We start from the raw sequence: 19,842 nt of genomic DNA, 5'->3' as shown, positions 1-19,842 counted from the left end.
TCCTTTTTCACTTACCTTCAATTTAAGCACTACTTTTGCTCTGTATCTCCTGCCATGAGCCTGGAAAAACCTAACGCCTTTGAACTGTTATGCACCCAGGGTTCACATCAGAAGGGCCTCATCTCTGCTATTTACAGGATTCTTCATGACTCACTACCCCCCACTTTAGACTCACACCTTTATATGCGGAAGTGGGCCAAAATCCTACCCGCTACTATTTCTCTCTCTCAATGGCAGGAGATCTGGACTTCCATCTCCAAAGTTTCGAGATGTGTTGAGCAGAAGGAAACTGCTTATAAAGTATTAATGTTTTGGTATAGGACCCCCGAAGTTTTACATAAGTATGATCCCTCACTGTCTCGTTTATGCTGGAGGTGCCTACAGGATATTGGCACACACCTTTATATCTTTTGGGATTGTCCACGTATCACGTCTTTTTGGTCTGTGGTCCAATCCATTCTCCAATCAATATTGAAAAGAGATATCCCACTGAATCCGATACATTACCTGTTAGGCCTTCCGATCCTAGATCTCCCTAAATATGCTAAGAAACTAATGGCTTTTATACTCCTAGCTGCCAAGAGAGTGATACCGGCTCATTGGCTATCTCCCATACCTCCCACACAAGCCCATGTAGTCTCGTCCATTGCTCACATACATAGGATGGAACATTTCCCTTTCAATGGTCCCCTTCATCAATCCCTTATTTGGGCATCAAACTAACTAGTGATCCCACCCAGCTGTTTCAATCCAACTATCTGCCTATGTTAAGGCACTTGTCCTCTTTGCTTAATAACTGGTTACCCCTCCACGTCTCCTGGTTGGGACAAATTGCTGCTGTGAAGATGTCCCTGTTATCCAAGCTCCTGTATCTTTACAGAGTCCTTCCTGTTACAGTACCTTCCTGTTTCCACAGGGCGATCCAGAGTCGGGTGTATAAATATATATGGGGCACCAAGACCCCCCGTATCTCTAGAACCACTTTACTTCGCAGTACACTTAATGGGGGATTGGGAGTTCCCAACTTTCTCCAATACTATCACTCTGCCCAACTGGCACAACTAACCTTGTATCATGCGAATACGGAAATCCCACTCTGGGTCGCCTTGGAGGCTATAGATTTGCACCCTATCTCCATTGCCAATGTCCTGTGGCTCCCTGCTTCGGCTAGGGGCATGGTCACTAACCCCCTAACCCAACATTCTTTACGCATCTGGGATAAGTTATGTAAGTCCTTTAAGCTACTCACGCCTTACCTGCCCTTACTCTCGTTGATAGGTCAACCGTTATTTTATCCGGCCTTCTCTCACCCAGTTTCCTTTCAGGCCTGGACTCAGGCCGGCCTGATTCGAATACGTGATTTTATTTCTAATAGCGCCATCACACCTTTCCCAGTTCTACAGACGCAGACCCACATCCCTTCACGGGAGTGTTTTAGATACCTCCAAATATCCCATTTTATTCAAACAATTCTGGGCTGTCATAGGGTAGTGAGCAACCTTTCCATATTCGAGAATATCTGTGACTCGGATCCTCATGCGCCGGGTATCATCTCTACCCTCTATATGCACCTTATTTCTTCCCCCTCCCCGATACCATCCTATGCCGCTGCTTGGTCTAGAGATTTATCTAAGGATTGGGACTCGGGGGACTGGACAGAGATATGGTCAACTACTAAAATGTCATCGCAGAATGTGGTGGCATTGGAAGCCAGTTACAAGGTCCTTATGAGGTGGTACCTGGTTCCCGTAAGGATTGCTAAATACACTCCAACCTCGTCTCAGCTCTATTTCTTTCCCAACTCTGCTCGTTCTCTCTTTTTGTTTCTCTTCTCCCTTTTTCTCTCCCTTTAGTCTTTATTCCTCTTTTTCTTTTTAGTCCTCTCTTCACTCTTTCCCCTGTCCTTTCCCCCAACCTACTTTGCCTTCCTCTTTCACTAACTGTTCTGCTTATGATGGCATGTAATACACATTATGTACCCATTACTGTTGCCCGGATTGCTTGGGCAGAGTATCCCTGCTTTGTGTATTGGTTATGGCTTTCAAATTCACAATCATTTCCCTCCCCCATGGATGCTATAGGTTGATTTTTGTCTCATTCTAAGGGGGAGCCAAAGGTACAAATTATACTTCAATACATGACCGTGTCTTTTTTATTACTCTAATGCTCTGCTGGGATGTACTTTTATGTCTATAACATCTGTAACTGTGCCTGTTACTTATTCTTGATTATTGTCAATAAAATATTTGAAAAGAAAATTGCGCCCGCTCGTGGAATGGCGTCAAACATTTAGCCTCAAAAATCTCCATAGGCAACATTTAAAAAATTCTACAGGTTGCATTTTTTGTGTTACAGAGGAGGTCTAGGGCTAGAATTATTGCACTCGCTCTACCAATCGCGGCGATACCTCACATGTGTGGTTTGACCACCGTTTTCATATGTGGGCGCTACTCACGTATGCGCTCGCTTCTGTGCGCAAGCTCGTCGTGACGGGGTGTTTTTAAAAACCTTTTTTTTTCCTATTTATTTTAATTGATTTTATTTATTTTTACACTGTTTAAAAAAAAAAAAAAAAATGGATCACTTTTATTCCTATTACAAGGAATATAAACATCCCTTGTAATAGAAAAAAGCATGACAGGTCCTCTTAAATATGAGATCTGGGGTCAAAAAGTCCTCAGATCTCATATTTGGACTAAAATGCAAAAAAATAAAAAAAAATTAAAAATGACATTTAAAAAAAAATACCTTTAAGAGGTATGGGCGGAAGTGACGTTTTGACGTCGCTTCCGCCCTCCTATGGTATAGAGACGAATGGGGGCCATCTTAGCCTCACTCGTCTCCATACCCAGCTAGGAAAAGGACCCGATCGCCACCGCCGCTACCGACAGCTCCGGTAAGCGGTGGAAGGTGCTGGAGAGCGGCGGGAGGGGCGGTGGCACCTCTCCCACCGCTGATAGCGGTGATCTCACGGTGAGTCCACCGTGGAGACCACCGTTATCGTACAGACGACCGGCGCCTGAAGAGATGGATATCTCGGTTGTGGCAGCAGCTGCTGCCGTTACCGAGATATCCGTCTTCAAGAATAGGACGTACATCGGCGTGCGCTGGTCGTCAAGTGGTTAAAGAGAACTCTAGTAATTCAGCCATGGACTAGCACACGCATGTAAGTGCCTCTGTGACCTGTTAACATTTTCTCCACCCCCCCCCCCCCCCCCTGGTTTTATCACCTTTGTTTTGTGTGCTTCTTTTTTGGTTCAGTATGTTCTGCTGCCCAGGATGATCTACTCTCACTGACACACCCTCAGGCCACCTACACCTACTACCTACGATGGACCTAGAAGTGAGGTGTCTACAAATCAAGCATGATGGGAACTCTCATCTTAATCTCATATATCTGGGCTACTAACCGGCACCCAAACAAGCCCTGAAACTCCCTGTGATGCTCCCCCATAACAGATTTAGCTAACCTAACTTTTGTGTCTTACATCCTCCCTATGATACCCGCTCATCATTTGCTTAACTAATACGAAACAAACTCCAATCACAGAAGTTGTTAACCCCATCCAGCCGTATTCACAGAACATGATCGATCAGCTCTCTTAATTGACCCATATGACGACGCACTACATGTAAAAGATGTAACTGTTTTTTGTGAAACCATACCACAAAAAGTCTGTGTGACCAACTACTTAGACTGTAATTCACGCACTTATGGGGCTTTTATCAGGTAATGGGGTTATGGAGTGTCTCGTGGGCCCGGGGGGAGGGTCAAGGGGAGTTGGACCAAACACCACTTGAAAGACCCCAAACAATTAACAAACAATCTATATCACAAATCTGATCTCACAAAACTCAGCACTTGTAACAAGCCGCTGCAATCCTGGGCATTTACACTCTCCCTTGCGAGAACATTAGCACAATTATGTCTCACCTGTCTCCTGAGACATTATCCCCAATGGGTTTTTAAAAAAAATCTTTTTGGTTTCTTTCCCTTTCTTCTTTGTTTGTATTTATGTTACTTTAATGTTGAGAACAAATATCATATGTCAGGGGCCTCTGGTATCCCTCTGTTAAGTACAGGACCCACTTGGATAACAGGGAAACCATGAGAATATTAATGCAGTAGCGCTCTATACCGTCCTGGGCTCTCCCGGACCCTTCCCATCCCCATTCTCTTCCATACCCTCTAACCAATACCCTCCTTCCCTTCCTCACCTCTGTCCTTCCCCCCTCCTCTTTCCTTTCCCCTCCCCCTCTTTCCTTCCCCGTTCCCCATTGTTTCTCCCTCTTTCTCCCCCTCCTTCAATCCCCCTCCCCCCTTCACTTCTTAATCCGTTCACCTTTATGATATACATTTGTACATTTTTGTTAGGTTGATGGGTACTAAGCTTCCTACCTTGTTGATAGAATTACAATTTGTTGGAATATCCTGATAAGGCAATATGATCCGATGGCTGAATCACTGTTGATGTTTAGATTTTTATGTTTTATACTCTGGATAATAATTGGGTAAGGACTATCCTGTTCAGATGGCTCCCCACTACATTCCCTATTCACACTTGCAAAAGCTCTCTATCTCATGTCCCCCGGCTCGCAGAGACACCGTGGTCCTCGTCCCTCCTTTCATCCCCCCACAGCAGTCCTAGTGGACTCTTGCTGACACCCCCAGCACTTTCCTCTATAGGTGGAGCAGCTTGCCTGCTATCTTCTCTGGTGTTTTTCTACTTTCACCTTTCAGTATCTCCTTCGATCTCCCCCACTCCTCTCATTACTTTTATACCCCCACTGTTATATAAACTGATTCCACCTATTTCTTTCCCCCTCCTTTTCCATATACGGTTTTACCCCGTTCCTCTCTTTTTGGTCGATCGCCCCGGAATTGACGGAGATCTTAACAATATCTCCCACCCCTTTCCTGCCTATATTCATTCTGTTGTCACTAAGTACGCTATCTCAGGTTACAATATGCTCGCAATCCTGACCCGGAAGGAACGCATAAGCTACCTCCTATGTTTTGGCCCCTGTAGTGGGGGGGGGGGGGGTGAAAATGAAAGAGAGATCTCCACCTAACGATGCTAAATTCTATGCACGAGTTTGATTCCTGGTAGATTCATCACAGGCTGTTCTACTAAACTGTATCCTAAGACTGTAAACCCAATCTGTTGTGAATATTGTGACTTTTTTTTTTTTTTTATGTACACCCTTTTCTTACGGATTAAAATAAAAAAACTTTAATGGAAAAAAATATATACCAGGCTATTTTGTTACTAATGCCGCGTACACACGAGCGGACTTTTCAACATCCAAAGTCCGACGGACTGATTCCGTCAGACTATTCGATCGTGTGTGGGCTGCAACGGACTTTTGATTTACCAAAGTCTGACGGACTTTAGAATATGGAACATGCTTCAAATTTTCCCGACGGAACTCCGCTGGACCCGGTCCCTTCGAAAAATTTGCTCGTGTGTATGCTATTCCGACGGACTAAAACCGACGCTAGGGCAGCTATTGGCTACTGGCTATGAACTTCCTTATTCGAGTCCAGTCATACGTCATCACGTTCGAATCCGTCGGAGTTTAGTGTGATTGTGTGTGGCCAAGTCCGCTCAGTCGAAAAGTCCGTCAGAACTCTGTCGGAACTCCGGCAGAACTCCGGCAGAACTCCTTCGGAAGTCTGTCGGACATAAGTCCTCTCGTGTGTACGGGGCTTAAGCCTATCAGTAATCTATATTACCAGATTCTTCAACCAAAATACAATGAGAGGAAGAAGTCAACTCTGTTAACACAAAAAGGCATATTATCCTGTCTTTCTTCACTTTCCCAAACCCCTTTAGTTGCTGGAAATATTTTGTACCTTTCTTCTGGGTTCTTATGTTCTTATGTTACCTTTTTTATACATTATATAGCAAATTATATAGCAAATATATATTTTTTTAAAGCTAGACTGCTGAATAAACTTTGCACCAGCCAGCTGACATAAAGGCATAAACACTCCTATTCTGTATGTGTACTCAATAATGTGTAATGGAAACACCTCTCAATGCAATACAATAGACTATTGGCTGAATAATCCAGTCAGGCTGATAATAGCAATGACACCACCAGCCATGAAAGTAAGTCAACTTAAATCTTACTTTCATAGCTGATGGCAGATTCATCTGTTGTTTTTCTATTGGCTAACATACCTGCATGACTATACCATATCATGTAAATTACTTTGAGATTCAGTAATGGCTTGAGTCATTACTGAAGGTCAGTCCTTGAAAATCTTTGATTTACTAGATTTCTTTATCGTACATCATGGGACATAGAGCACCATAGTAATAACTATATGGGTTATAGGCCACGTTTAGGTGAATGGACACTGGTATAACCAAAAAGGAAACAGGAAGTTCCCCTCCCTATATAACCCCTCCCATAATGGGAGTATCTCAGTTTTTTCGCCAGTGTCTAAGGTGTTGGTCACGGTTGATGAATGGCTAAGAGAGCTCCGCTAAGTAATCCCTGACGGGATCATGGGGCTGTGTAAACGGATCCATCTAAAGTGTTTGAAATCCAAATGGATGGTACTGAGGCCTCGTACAAGAAGAAATTAAGTTTTCTCTTGTGAGAGCTGGACCCTGGGATCCAGCACCTTGGTCATGTTAATAAAGCCAAAGAGTTTTGTGGCAGTGGTGCTGTACAGGTCCAAGGGAGTGGACCTGTGGAAGGGGACCCAGTCGAAGGTCGGGTATGGCCCGCCGTGATGGGTGAAGGCTGGATCTGTCTGTGATAATTTCTAGCAATCCTCCGATGGGGATCAGGTAAGTCAGAAAGATAGGGAATGTGTATACATATATTTGATTCACTTGATCTTTCTGGTGTGAGTATGTGATGCCTTGCCTGTGTTTTGCCACTAGAGGGTATAAAAGCTACATGCCTGGCTTCCAGCATTTCATGCTTCTCCTGTGATATGCTCAAGTGTCAGAAAAGGCTTCCTGTGGCAGCTTTGCTATTTCTCCTGCTCTGTCAGCCATTTTATGGGTTTGGGGTTGTTGTGGAAATTTGATTTTATAACATTTATGTGAACATTTTATTCTAGGATGTGTGTTTTATAGATTGTCATCTGTCTCCCTGTGTCTGGTTTAATCAAGGAGCACTCTAGCAGAGCGCACTTGGGTTAAATCAAGACCAGTAGTAAAAACGGTCAGTATGAAAACCTTCTCATGGGATTTGAGATGTGTTCTCTGTGTCTGTGGATGTTTGTTGGTTTGTAGGTACCAAGAGCAATGCGCTGGGCTTCTTGCCTTCAAATGACTATGCGCATTAGAGAAGCAAAGTCCACATAACGAGATAAACATATTATTTTATCTCTATGTGGCTACGTTATCCCTCTTGGATACATATCTGCTTTAATAAGAGGACATTGGTATCTGCCTTGTTAATGTACTCGTTTCGTATATTGACAACACCAGTAGCAATGTCCCAGCAGATTGTCTCAAGCCTGTAAGAACCAGTAGAATGAGCTTACTAGATACTGTTTACTTTGAAACAGTATTGGCTGGGCTGCATGCTGACTGAAAGGGGGCGTGTGCACTTCTTCTTGTGAGTGCCCTCCCCTTTAATGTATGTCATTTCCTGTGATGTCATTTCCCATGCAAGAAGTGATTGGCTAGAATCTGCAATTCCTGTTTGTGAAAGCTTTTGTGATAATAAAAGGCCATGCTGGCTGGTGTGAAGGCAGTCAGGCTGATGGAACTGAGAACATAAAAAGGATGGTCATGTCTGTTCATTGGGATGAATGGGTTGAAAGATAAGCTAAAGTATTATATCATTAAGACTGAAATGTTATTATTATGGGAAACAGGAGATTTGGTTGTGTGCTCTGCGTACGGCCAAAATTTCCAGAACAGGGGGGACCATCCACCATCAGAGAGGTCAGGTTCCCCCTGCTGAAGACCCCCCCAACCCCCTCAATCCGCCCTCACTGCAGGGACAGATATTTCTGCACGGAGCACAGGAAAGGATCCTTTTAAAAAAAAAAAGTGGAGCCTAAGTATGTGGGGGCGTGACTTAAAAGCTGCCGACATGCATGTGGAGCACAAGGCTCACTGTTTACACACTGGGAGTGTCTGGTTGGCTGACAGAGGGGCACAGAGCACACAAGGGCATGTAAGCTGTATGGGTGTGTGTATACAGGTTTTTCCAAAGGGCACTTTTACTCAGCATTGAGACTGAGCATTTATAGCAGCATATTATGTAAATTGCTAGACTAAAGCTTGGCAGTAGATGCATTTTGTTTAGTACCTCTGATTTTGTTGTGCTTATGACTATGTCTGCCCGTAGGAGGGGTAATTTATCAGGGGGAGCGCAAAGTCACTGCAGTCAGAGCCTGAGGCTCCTAGTCGCACGCCCGCAGTTCCATCCTCCCCTGAAGGACCTGGAGCATCTGGCGAATGTGAGCCATCTTGTCTCAAAGGCAGATTTAGATGATTTAGCTTTGGCTCTGGCTGGTTTGGAGGGAAAAATAGCAGATTTGTTCGCGTCATCCACCCAGGATGTGAGAAAAAGTGTCAGGTCCCTTTTTCCTTCCCTTGACGTTCCCATTTTGGAACAACATTGGGCAGTTGATAGTGGGGTACCTTTGAGGGAAAGAGGTTCAGGTGACTCCTCTTCTGAGGATTCAGCATCTGAAGAACCTTTCTTAGCTTCACAATCTCAGAAATTGCTAATTCAATCCCTTACGGACTTAGTTCACTCTGGATATAAGTTGCCTTCTGCAGAGGTGGATGAGATTTCCTTCTCCTCTTTGGGTTCGCTAAAACCCCCACAGGGTTCTCCTGCTTTCCCTATGCACCCGTTACTGGAGCAACTGATTTATGCTGATTGGGATCACCCAGTTCAGCAGTTTTCTCCCTCTAAGAAATTTTAATTTCTATACCCTATGGATAAAAAGTTCTCAAAGAGATGGGATTTGCCAGCAGTGCGACTGCTATCTCCTCTGTGAACAGGAGTTTAACTTGTCCAGTGGACAATGTACAAGTATTTAGAGATCTAGCTGATAAAAAGTTGGAATCTCTACTAAAAGCCTCATTTGCTGTAGCCGGTGCGGTGGTACAGCCTGCAGTAGCAGCAATAGGCATCTGTCAATCCCTTTGGGATGAACTCAAGCAGGTTATTAAAAAAGTTCCTGCTCAAGCTGATGAGGCCCAAAGTTTAGCTGATCTACCTAGGGCCCTATACTTTGCAATGGACACTATCAAGGATTCCATCCATCAGGCGTCTTGCCTTGTGCTTATGTTGATACATCTGTGGCTTAAAAATTGGTCAGCCAAATTACCATGCAAGGAGCTCTTGGCTGGGTTTCCCTTCATGGAGAAAGGTTGTTTGGGGAAGATTTGGATATGCATATACAGAAGATTTTTGGTGGTAAGAGTACCTGTCTGCTGGTTAAGAAAAGAATGGCCTTCTTTCAAGAATTCCCCTCCTATGCCTGGGGCAACAGCCTCCAGGCAGTATCGACGGTCTCCACCATCAGGGGCAAAGGGTAAGCCTCATAACTAGACACAGGGCCACAAAAATCCCTGGGGTAATTAGTCCACATAACAGAATACCAAGGCTTTCTTGTGAAGGGGCGCCCTCCGCTCGATCGAGTGGGGGAAGACTGCTATGGTTTTCAGAAACTTGGCAAGAGGAAATCCAAGACAAGTGGGTCCTCTCTGTAGTAGCCCTAGACTACAAACTAGTTCCAAGAGATTCCACCATAGCATTTTCAAAAATAAAACATTCCCAAGGACCCAGTAAAGAAAAAGTCATTATTTCCGGCCCTGGACCAATTACTGTGTCAGGGAGTGATAATAGAGGTTCCCGCAGAAGAGAGGGAAATTGGGTTTTATTCAAATATCTTTATGGTACCAAAACCAAATGGAGATGTCAGACCCATTCTAGATCTCAGGAATCCGAATCACTTCCTAAACATCCAATCCTTTTGAATGGAGTCAATTCGGTCAGTTGTATCCACTCTACGGGGAGGAGAGGTTCTAGCATCCATAGATACCAAGGATGTGTATCTACATGTGCCAATATTTCCCGCTCTCACCAGAAGTTTTTGCAGTTTGTGGTAGAGCAGCGCCACTTTCAGTTTGTGGCCTTGCCTTTCAGGTTAGCCACCGCTCCTCGACTGTTTACAAAAGTGTTAGCCCCAGTAGGAGCAATACTTAGGGGTCAGGGTACAGCAGTAATAGCATACCTACATGACCTGCTACCAGTAGATCAGTCAATAGCTATAACCAGGAATTTACAGAAGGGGAAATCCTTCATTCCAGTTTCCTGGAAAGTAGTAACAATGAATGCCAGCCTATGGAGCTGTTGAGCAGTTCTAGAAGAGACCACTGTTCATGGGAAGTGGTCAGAGTTCAAGAAGACCTTGCCTATCAATATCCTAGAGATTCGGGCAGTATGTCTGGCTCTAATAGCCTGGATGTCCAGATTGTGGAATGCTTCTGTCAAGATACAATCTGACAATCCCACAGCAGTGGCCTATATCAATCACCAAGGGGGCACCAGAAGCCACGCTGCCCAAAGTAAGAGCGAACATATTCTGTCTTGGGAAGAGAAACATATTCCTTGCTTATCTGCAGTTTACATTCCAGGAGTGGAAAATTGGCAAGCAGATTTTCTGAGCTATCAACAGTTGTTACTGGGAGAATAGTCTCTACATCCCAATGTCTTTTTAGCCCTATGCCAAAGATGGGATACACCGGATTTAGATCTATTGGCTTCCAGGTTCAACAAGAAGTTGGACAACTTTGTGGCGAGAACAAGGGATCTCCGCTCAGAGTAGATGCGTTAGTGATCCAGTGGAATCAGTTTTCACTGATTTATGCATTCCCTCCAGTTCAGCTTCTACCACGGCTGCTTCACAGGATCAGGGAAGAAGGGAAGCCGGTAATCCTAGTGGCCCTGGCAGGGCCAAGAAGACCCTGGTATGCAGGGATCGTGAGAATGGCAGTAGGGGAATCTTTGACTCTTCAGACTCTTTGGGACCTGCTGTCGCAGGGACCGGTATTCCATCCTGCCTTACAAATGCCTTACAAATGCTAAATTTAATGGTATGGCTATTGAAGCCCACATTCTAAAAAATCGGGGGCTTTCAGATTCGAGTAGAAATGAAGCTGGCCTTGAGTACAATCAAGGGTCAGATTACGGCCTTGGCAGTGTTTTTGCAAAGGTCGCTTGCTTCGCACTCTTTAGTCTGGGCATTAATACAAGGGGTAATTCAGATAACTCCCGCCAATTAGAATACCCTTGTGCTCACGGGATTTGAATCTGGTTTTGGTTTTTGGTTATATCAGTGTTGTGCTCATGGGATTTGAATCTGGTTTAGGTTTTTGGTTATACCAGTGTCCATTCACCTAAAGGTGGCCTATAACCCATATAGTTATTACTATGGTGCTTTGTGTCCCGTGATGTACCCCAAGAAAAGGATTTTACAGGTAAGCTATTATAAAAATCCTATTTTTATTGAACTGAAAATAAATGACATAATTTACTGTGGCTGTGCATTTTAATAGCATTCTTAGATAATTATGTAAAATACCCCAAGCTTATCAGAACATGTGTTTTAAAAAAAAATAAGAATGGTAAAGTGAACACAACTTTTTGGAGACAGAGATGAAAACCTGTACAGTAATCTCATAGGCGTAAACTAACACATTTCAGGTTGACATCTACTTTTGCCTAAAATATCTGCTACACAAAGCAATAAACTGCACAAAAAGTGACACAAGTGTTAAAATATAACTCCAGTCAAAAGATCTTTTAGTTTTGGATAATGAGGAGGGTTTTTAACCTCTGCCATATCATTGGGAAAAGGGAAGGTTTACTTGTAAGACTGAATTAAAGTTATCAAATCAATTAATTAAATCAGTTAAATCCCAGCTAATCCCTGTAATCACAAATAAGATAATACAATATAAATACAGAAATAAGTAATTCAACCTAATTGCTTTACCTCATATTAAAAGACCTTTGAAGAAATTAAAGTATTAGTAAAAGAACACAAATAGACATGATTTGCCAGTTTCCTGAATGAGCTGCTGTCTGCTGATCCGACCAGGGCAAGATTTTGTAAGTCAAATAGATAAATTGCTACTCATGTCAATTTAAGTATCTACCCTGCCTTCCCAATGTTATTTATTTATAGGCCCCCAAAGTTCAGACCATTACCCCCCCCCCCCCTCCCCCTTGACTTCATAAGCATTGTTAATTGAATGAAACATTTGAGGATTTATCCTTCAGAAAACATTAGAAAATGCTGGTGCTGTGGACAATGAATAAATATTTACAGCTGAATTTGAACTGTAGAAACAATATTCCCATCAGAGGTAATCCAGCTACTAACAGGAAATTAAATAAAGAGGTTCCTACGCAGCACATATCTATATTCTTTATTATATAAGTGTTTGAGATAATGCACTAGGCATTTGCACCCTTTGTTTTTTTTTGCTTGTGCAGTTACAAGATTCCCCAGTCCTGGATCATGCAGTCCATGGTACACCATTATCAGACGTACTATGTTCAGCTGCTTTGGGAAATCTTAGTACTATGGTGTCAACTTTCTCCTTTCCTAAGTCAAGCCTACACAGCACAAACTCAAAGTGACACATTTTCCTCTTTGTGGGCACCTTTACATATCCTTGTTAATGGGGGCTTCAAAAGTCCGATAAGCCCCGTGCCAGCAGACCCCCACAACCCTTGCCCAGTGAGGCCCTTCTCCCCATCAACATGGGGACAAGGTGCTTTGGGGGGCTACCACAAAGCACCCTCCCAATGTTTAGAGCATGTGGCCTGGTACAGTTCAGAAGGGAGGGGCGTGCTCTCATCCCCCCATCTTTTCCTGCAGCCTTCCAGGTTGCCTACTTGGATAAGGGTCTGGTATGGATTTTGGGGGGGGACCCCCATGCCATTTTTTTAAAAGAATTTGTTGCGGAGATCCCTTTAATATCCATACCAGACCTGAAGGGCCCGGTATGGATTTGTTTTTTAAATCTGGTTCGGGGTTCCCCTGTGGGGGAATCCCATGCCATTTTTATCAATGAACTTGTATGTGTATTGCCAGGACTGACAATTCATTATAGCCGCAAATAGTTTTAAATTACTTTTTTATCTTTAGAAATGTAATTTTGTTGTTAGACTGTTCTAAACATGGGAAACATGCGCCACTTTACAGGCATACTATAGACATTCCCCAGGTATGAAATTTAAAGGAATATTACAGTTTTATTGTTTCACTTTAAGCATTATTAAAATCTCTGCTCCAGAAAAAACTGATTGTTTGCTATTTGGCAAACAGGAGAACAGCCAATGTTTCAAGTTGAACTCATGTTCGACCTGAACATAAAGCCCATCCCTAATCCCTAATATTATGGTGTATTTCTATTTACAGGTCAAACATTTTTTCCACTCCATGTATGCGTCCCTTACTTTAGATAGACCTACTAAATTTGAATGTGTGTGTGTGCAAGGCCCTTATTAGTTGCAGTACATTTGGTATCTTTAATATATATAGCATACTTCATGACAAAACCACTCTTACAGAGAGATCTCACTCCTATATGCATAAATGGGCACACCTACTTCAGCTATCTATAGCCATGCATCTTTGGGATAAGATTGGGGCATTCACTTTCAAATCATTTAGATGTGCGGTGCAGAGAAAGACTGCTCTTAAAATACCTATGTTCTGGTACAGGACTCCAGAGATTGTGCACCACCAAGATCCCTCACTCTTAGCAATGCATTGGGTCTTTGGCCTTGAAGTGGGTTTTCATTACCATATTTTTGGCAATGTTCTTGAATACAGCTTTTCTGTACTGTTGTAATGCTATTACTTCAAAATTGTATGTCTTTTGCATTAGATCCTGTCCATTATTTATTGGGCCTTCCCTTCTCCTCTATTGCAAAACCTGTTAAATATCCAATTTACTATATTTTCCTGGCTGCTAGGATAGCCATTCTATTGTGATAGTTGTCTGCTGACCCACCACCCGCTTTCAGTTTCTACATCTTATAGCTGAAATCTGGAGAATGGAATATCTAACTGGTACTGCCAATGCCACGCTTCCGCAATTCAACAGAATTTGTGAACTCTGGCACCAGAGTATGGTGACTTGCTACCTTGACTTTCCACCCTTTTTTTGCCATTTTATACCTTTTTGATCATTCCATAGTACCCCTCGTGTGTATAGTTTCCTTATAGGCCCCTTGCACCTTATGTATGTCAAAACTCTTTGGAACACTGGTTATACTTCTTGACTGCCAGTTTTTAAAATTGTAATTTTTGACTTATGTTGTATGTTTTCTAACGTCCAATTTTGTAGTATCCTTTGAATATTTTTTTCCTTCATACTACATGTCACAATTGCAGTTGATTCTTTTATTTGTGTTCTTAATCTGCCTTAAAAACTAAAGTGACTTTTCTTATTGAGAAAGCTCTGTATTATATTTATTTATGCAAAATGACATAGCACTGATTAGTCTGGGATGTTGCATATGCTCTAGGGTGCTTGGGGGGGGGGGGGGGGGTGGTTCCAGGAAGTGGGAAGATGAGGCCAATGAGGAGAATTGGGCACTTCTTCAAACAGTCAAACAGGACCATTGCTAAGATTGTGTATGGCCTCAGGCACACAAGGCAGGCCAAATTTGCAGAGTGTGTTCTGGCAAGTGGGCATGGCCTAATCATGTCTTACAGTGGGATTGGAAAAAAGGGGAACAGTTAAACTTAACAATAGCCTTATAGATATGCAGGGTATGCAAAGTCAGTACAGAATGTAAAGCCTAGTGTATGTAACATACAGAAGGCAGGGGTCTAGTGTAATATACAAAGTGCAAGAATCAAGTGTAACACTCTGAGTGTAAGGGGTCAGGTATAATGTAAGCAGTGCAGGGGAAAGGTGTAATGTACAGAATACAAGGGACAGTTGTAACTTACAGGTTTCAGTGGCTAGGAGTAAAAGCAATGTACAGTAGTGTACAGAGTGCAAGGATCAAGTTTATGTAATATACAATGTACACGGGTCAGGTGTAAAGTACAGTGTACATGGATCAGGTGTATTGTACAGAGTGCATGGGTCATCTGTAAATTAGAGTGCAGGGGTCAGGTGTAAGTTAAAGTTTAGTGGTCACATGTAACATACTGTGTGCAGGGGTGTGATGTAAGGTTCATAATGCTGAGTTGTATGTAATTTACTGAGTGCAGGATCAGGTGTAATGTAGAGTGTAGGGGTCAGGTGTAATATTCAAGGTGCAGGAGTCAGGTGTAATATACAAGGTGCAGGGGTTTAGGAACACTTTAAAGTGGTTGTAAACCCTTACAAACCACTTTGACCTACAGGTAAGCCTAGATTAAGGCTTACCTGTAGGTCCAAGAAATATCTCCTAAACCTATATGGTTTATATGGTGGATATTTGCCCAAAAACAGGCACTGCTGTCTACCAAGAAGATGGATGCGGCGGACTACAGGGGACAGCGGCGACTTCGCTGGCTCCTGTGTCAGGTAAGTGACACATAATGGACTACTATGCGATGCATAGTAGTCCATTATGCTTTGCCTTTGCAGGGAATGAAAGAGGAAGTAAACTCATCAGGGTTTACTTCCTCTTTAAGCGCATGTTTATTTTTCAATGACAATTACTGAAAAAAAGAATAACATATTTAATTTGCTATGTTGTGATTCCTTCTTTATTTATGAATTATGATCTTAAAAATTTATAGGGACATGCTGAAAACAGCATGTACTGAAGATTGTGTCTGCATAAACACTTTTAATTCTGAACAACTTTATTAAGCCAAATCAATACATGTATTCAATACTGCTCGATTATCAAATTAGCTTTAAATATAAACAAGGTCAAAAATAAATAATTATTTTAACCTAGTAACTAATTGGTAATGGTCTAAAAAAATGTAAATAGTAGTTCCATTAATTAAAATTTTCCTTACCCTCAGGATTTGTACTTCCTACCTCCAACGAATATCATCTTTTCTTTTCTTTCTCTTTTTTTTATTATTTTCTTTTTCTTTTATTATGTAGTTACTGTACTCAGATCCATGTTGCCCCCCCCACCTTATTCTTTTTTTACCTTTCTTGTTAGCTATATGTGCCTTAATAACTTAAAATTCTCACAAGGCTGACTCCTGTGTCGAGTCAGCAATGACAACATTGTCTGTTTGTACCGGATGCGTACTTTTCATGTATTGCAAAAAAAATTCAATAAAAATACATTTAAAAAAAATAAATACATTTTTCCTTACCTATTAACAGATTAACCTAAAATAATACTGACAGAGGTTTTAACCATTCTTCCTTTATACAGAACTAAAAAAGTTAAGGTTACAGATATGTTTTAATCCCCCAAATATATAAAATGATCACCTACTCCTACATATATTATGTCTTCTCACAAATTCAGAAATGGTATTCTCTAAGATCCCACATTTTGAAGCTGAACACTTTTCACACATAAAATCAGATAAAATAACACATAAAATAAAAAAGTTCCTATGGACCTCCCAATATAATAAGGGTCTAATTATAAGTTAGTGTAATTGGCATATAATAGACTAAATGGACTGCTGGGTCTGGTATTGATGACTAGTCAACAGGACAATTCATCCTGCATTTTATGTGATGGCATTAGGGCCCACCAACATTTCAGGGCTAAAGTGGCAGCAAGAGTGCTGCTGTAACTGTTGAACCAAGAACTAAGAACCCCTAATTTACACCTCCTAAATTACATTAGCATTACATCATTATATATGGAAGGGGCACCTAAAGGACACATTTACTGCCAATGCAATTTTTGCTTTTTTTGCACACATGTTTGAATAATCATTTCAATCCTGAAGATCAGCCCCCTAAAAAATTGTTAGTGGGCAAAAATTTTGTTTTATTAGTATTTGTGAAAAGGATAGCAAGCAAAACTGAATTTTAAAATGTACCTGTTTTTTTTTTTTCTTTATTTACCTATATTGTATTTATTCACTCTAATTGTTTGGGGGAGTTTGCTGCAGTGACAAAAACACAATGTCAGCAGTAGCCCAACCACCACATATGTATACAGTTACAGTATATGTGTGTGTGTATTTGCATTTCCGTAAGTACAAAATAAAAAAATACATTTACAACATCATATACACAAACTCAAAAGTCAAAATATCTAGGGGCGTGGCCAGAAGTCGCTGAGGATGGCCACATTCTAACTGAGCTCTGACCCTCAGCAGCTAACCAGGGCTGACGGCACACTCAGTGACCCCAACCAAGCGGCAAATTTCTCCCCCACAGGCTTTGGAGACCCACACCATGTCCAAACGGAGGGAAGAATGATCCGCGCTGTGGAAATAGAGTTTTTCCCCACTCCAGCCCAGCCGCATTTCCAAGATGCCGCACATACACTGCAGATAGATACAGTGCCTCACAGGCAGCGGGGCGGGTAGGCAGACCTGAGCGAGCACACACAGAGGGGAATAAGATCATAGCAACCTTTCCCTCTGCCAGCAAGCAGCTCCCCAGCCTCTGCTCCTTCCCCCAGCCCAGCAAAATCGAAGCCCGGACCGTCAAACACTGAAGAACTGGATGCAGAGGTGAGCCACACACCCATAATTACAAGCAATAACATTGACTCCCTGAACCCAATAGCTACCTTACCCACAGCAGACCAGCCAGTAATGGACACGACACTAAAAAACATGCTACTGTCTTTACAAAAATCCATCCACTCAGATATAGTCTCTATGGTGCATCATTTCAAAACAGAAATGACAGATATGGGCAATAGAGTCACAAATATTGATTCTAAAATGGGTGAGATAACCACATTCTTCAATGACCTTGTAGATGCACATGGGGAAAAAGAGGATATAGGACATAGAACGGATGAAGGCAAAAATTGCAGACCTCCAGAAGGAACAAAAAAGTGTTCCTCCAGAAGGAACAACTTAAAAATACGAGTAATCCCAGAGTCTATCCTCCCACAGGCTTTGAAAGATATTTTCATTCAATTAATGGCGGCATTCCTACCAGAAACACCGCCCGTAGAGCTGGTTATTGATAGCATACATAGGCTGCCCAAACCACCTCATTTTCCAGAAACCACTCGCAGAGATACAATTGTTAGGATCCATTTTTACCACTTAAAATAAAAGCTCCTGCAAGCAACCAGAAACACCTTCTACTATCAGCATCAGTTTGCAAATCTGGCATTCTATGCATATGTATCTCAGTACACCATGCTAAAAAGGAAAAATCTATCTACAATCACGCAACCATCAGATCAACTACAAATAGGGTCATCCTGTAAAACTAGTGATAATAAAAGATTTTGTATCAGCACTGTTGCAGCATTAGTGATAACTTTTTTTGACTTTTACAGTTAAGTGTTTAAACTGCAGTAACTCCTCCTAACACCCACTTCAATTTTCTACCAAGCTACAGTCCGGGTCGCCACAACTTCCCATCTTCAAAGAAGACTTACTGCAACCAGAACATCAGCTAAAAGTGAGTTGTCTTTCTTTCCTACACCATCTACATCCCTCTAGCCACAGATACCCATCTGTAAACTGGGAACAACCATCTACTCCACGCTTGAGTGACCACACACAAAAAAAAAAACACTAGCCATTTCCCACTATGCCATTCACAATCACATCTCTGAACATTAAAGGATTAAACTATCCAGGAAAGAGCTACTCCCTGTGGGCTTAAGCACATAAGCTCAAAACCGATGTCCTATGTTTACAGGAGACACACTTCTGTCAGACCAAAGCCCCATCCTTCTCATATAAAAAACTTTCCTCACATTATTTTTGCAAACGCACCAACCTAAAGACACTCTACAACCTTAAAAATGATCCATCAGTACCCAAACCCACACACTCTGAGATAGCAGGCTTCCTTGACTCTCTAAGCTTACCTAAATTATCCCAAGATCACTTAACCCGCAGTAATGCCCCATTCACCATTCCTGAAATAGAGAACATTATCGCTGTTCTCCCGAATAGCAAAGCCCATGACCAGGTGGCTTCTCGGCCGAATATTACAAACTGTTCACCAAAATCCTATCTCCACAGATGTGTCAGACTTTCAACGCTGCTGTGTCCTCTGGCAGGTTTCCAAATGAAATGCTATCTGCTAACATTATAACGCTTTTCAAACCAGGGAAGGAGCCAATATCCCATTTCTTTATTAAACACTGATCTCAAGCTTTACTCCAAGTTAATAGCACACAGATTAGCTTCTATAATGCCGCACCTAATACATCCCGACCAAGTCGGCTTTACACTGGGTAGACAGGCTCCAGACGCAACCCATAAAATTATTAATCTACTGTACCATGCTGAAACCACAAAGCTCCCTGCCCTGTTCCTGACTCTCGATGCTGAGAAAATATTCTACAGGATCCAATGAGGATACCTATTACAGACCCTGAAAAATGTGGCTTCCAAGACAACATATTGGCAGCCATTATGGCCCTGTACACCATGCCATCAACTAGAGTCTTTGCAGATGAGCCATTCCCCATCAAAAATGGGAAAAGACAGGGGTGCCTCCTCTCATCCCAATTCTCACCCTAATGATGGAGCCTCTCGCCCAAAAAATACGCTCACACACATCCATCTTAGGCATTCAAGTAGCAGGACAGGAATAAAAAAAAACACTTTTCGCTGATGATATAATACTAAGTTTGACAGATCTGGCTCCTTCCCTGTCAGCGGTCACTGAGGTTCTTAATATATTTAATACATGTTCATATTACAAGGTGAAGGATGGAAAATCCAATATATTGAATGTGGGAATACCT

The sequence above is a fragment of the Lithobates pipiens genome, unplaced genomic scaffold (assembly GCF_037356315.1).
Source record: "Lithobates pipiens isolate NorthernLeopardFrog02 unplaced genomic scaffold, aLitPip1_a1.2 Scaffold_8, whole genome shotgun sequence".
NCBI lineage: Eukaryota > Metazoa > Chordata > Amphibia > Anura > Ranidae > Lithobates > Lithobates pipiens.
This window is presented reverse-complemented; position numbering follows the sequence as displayed.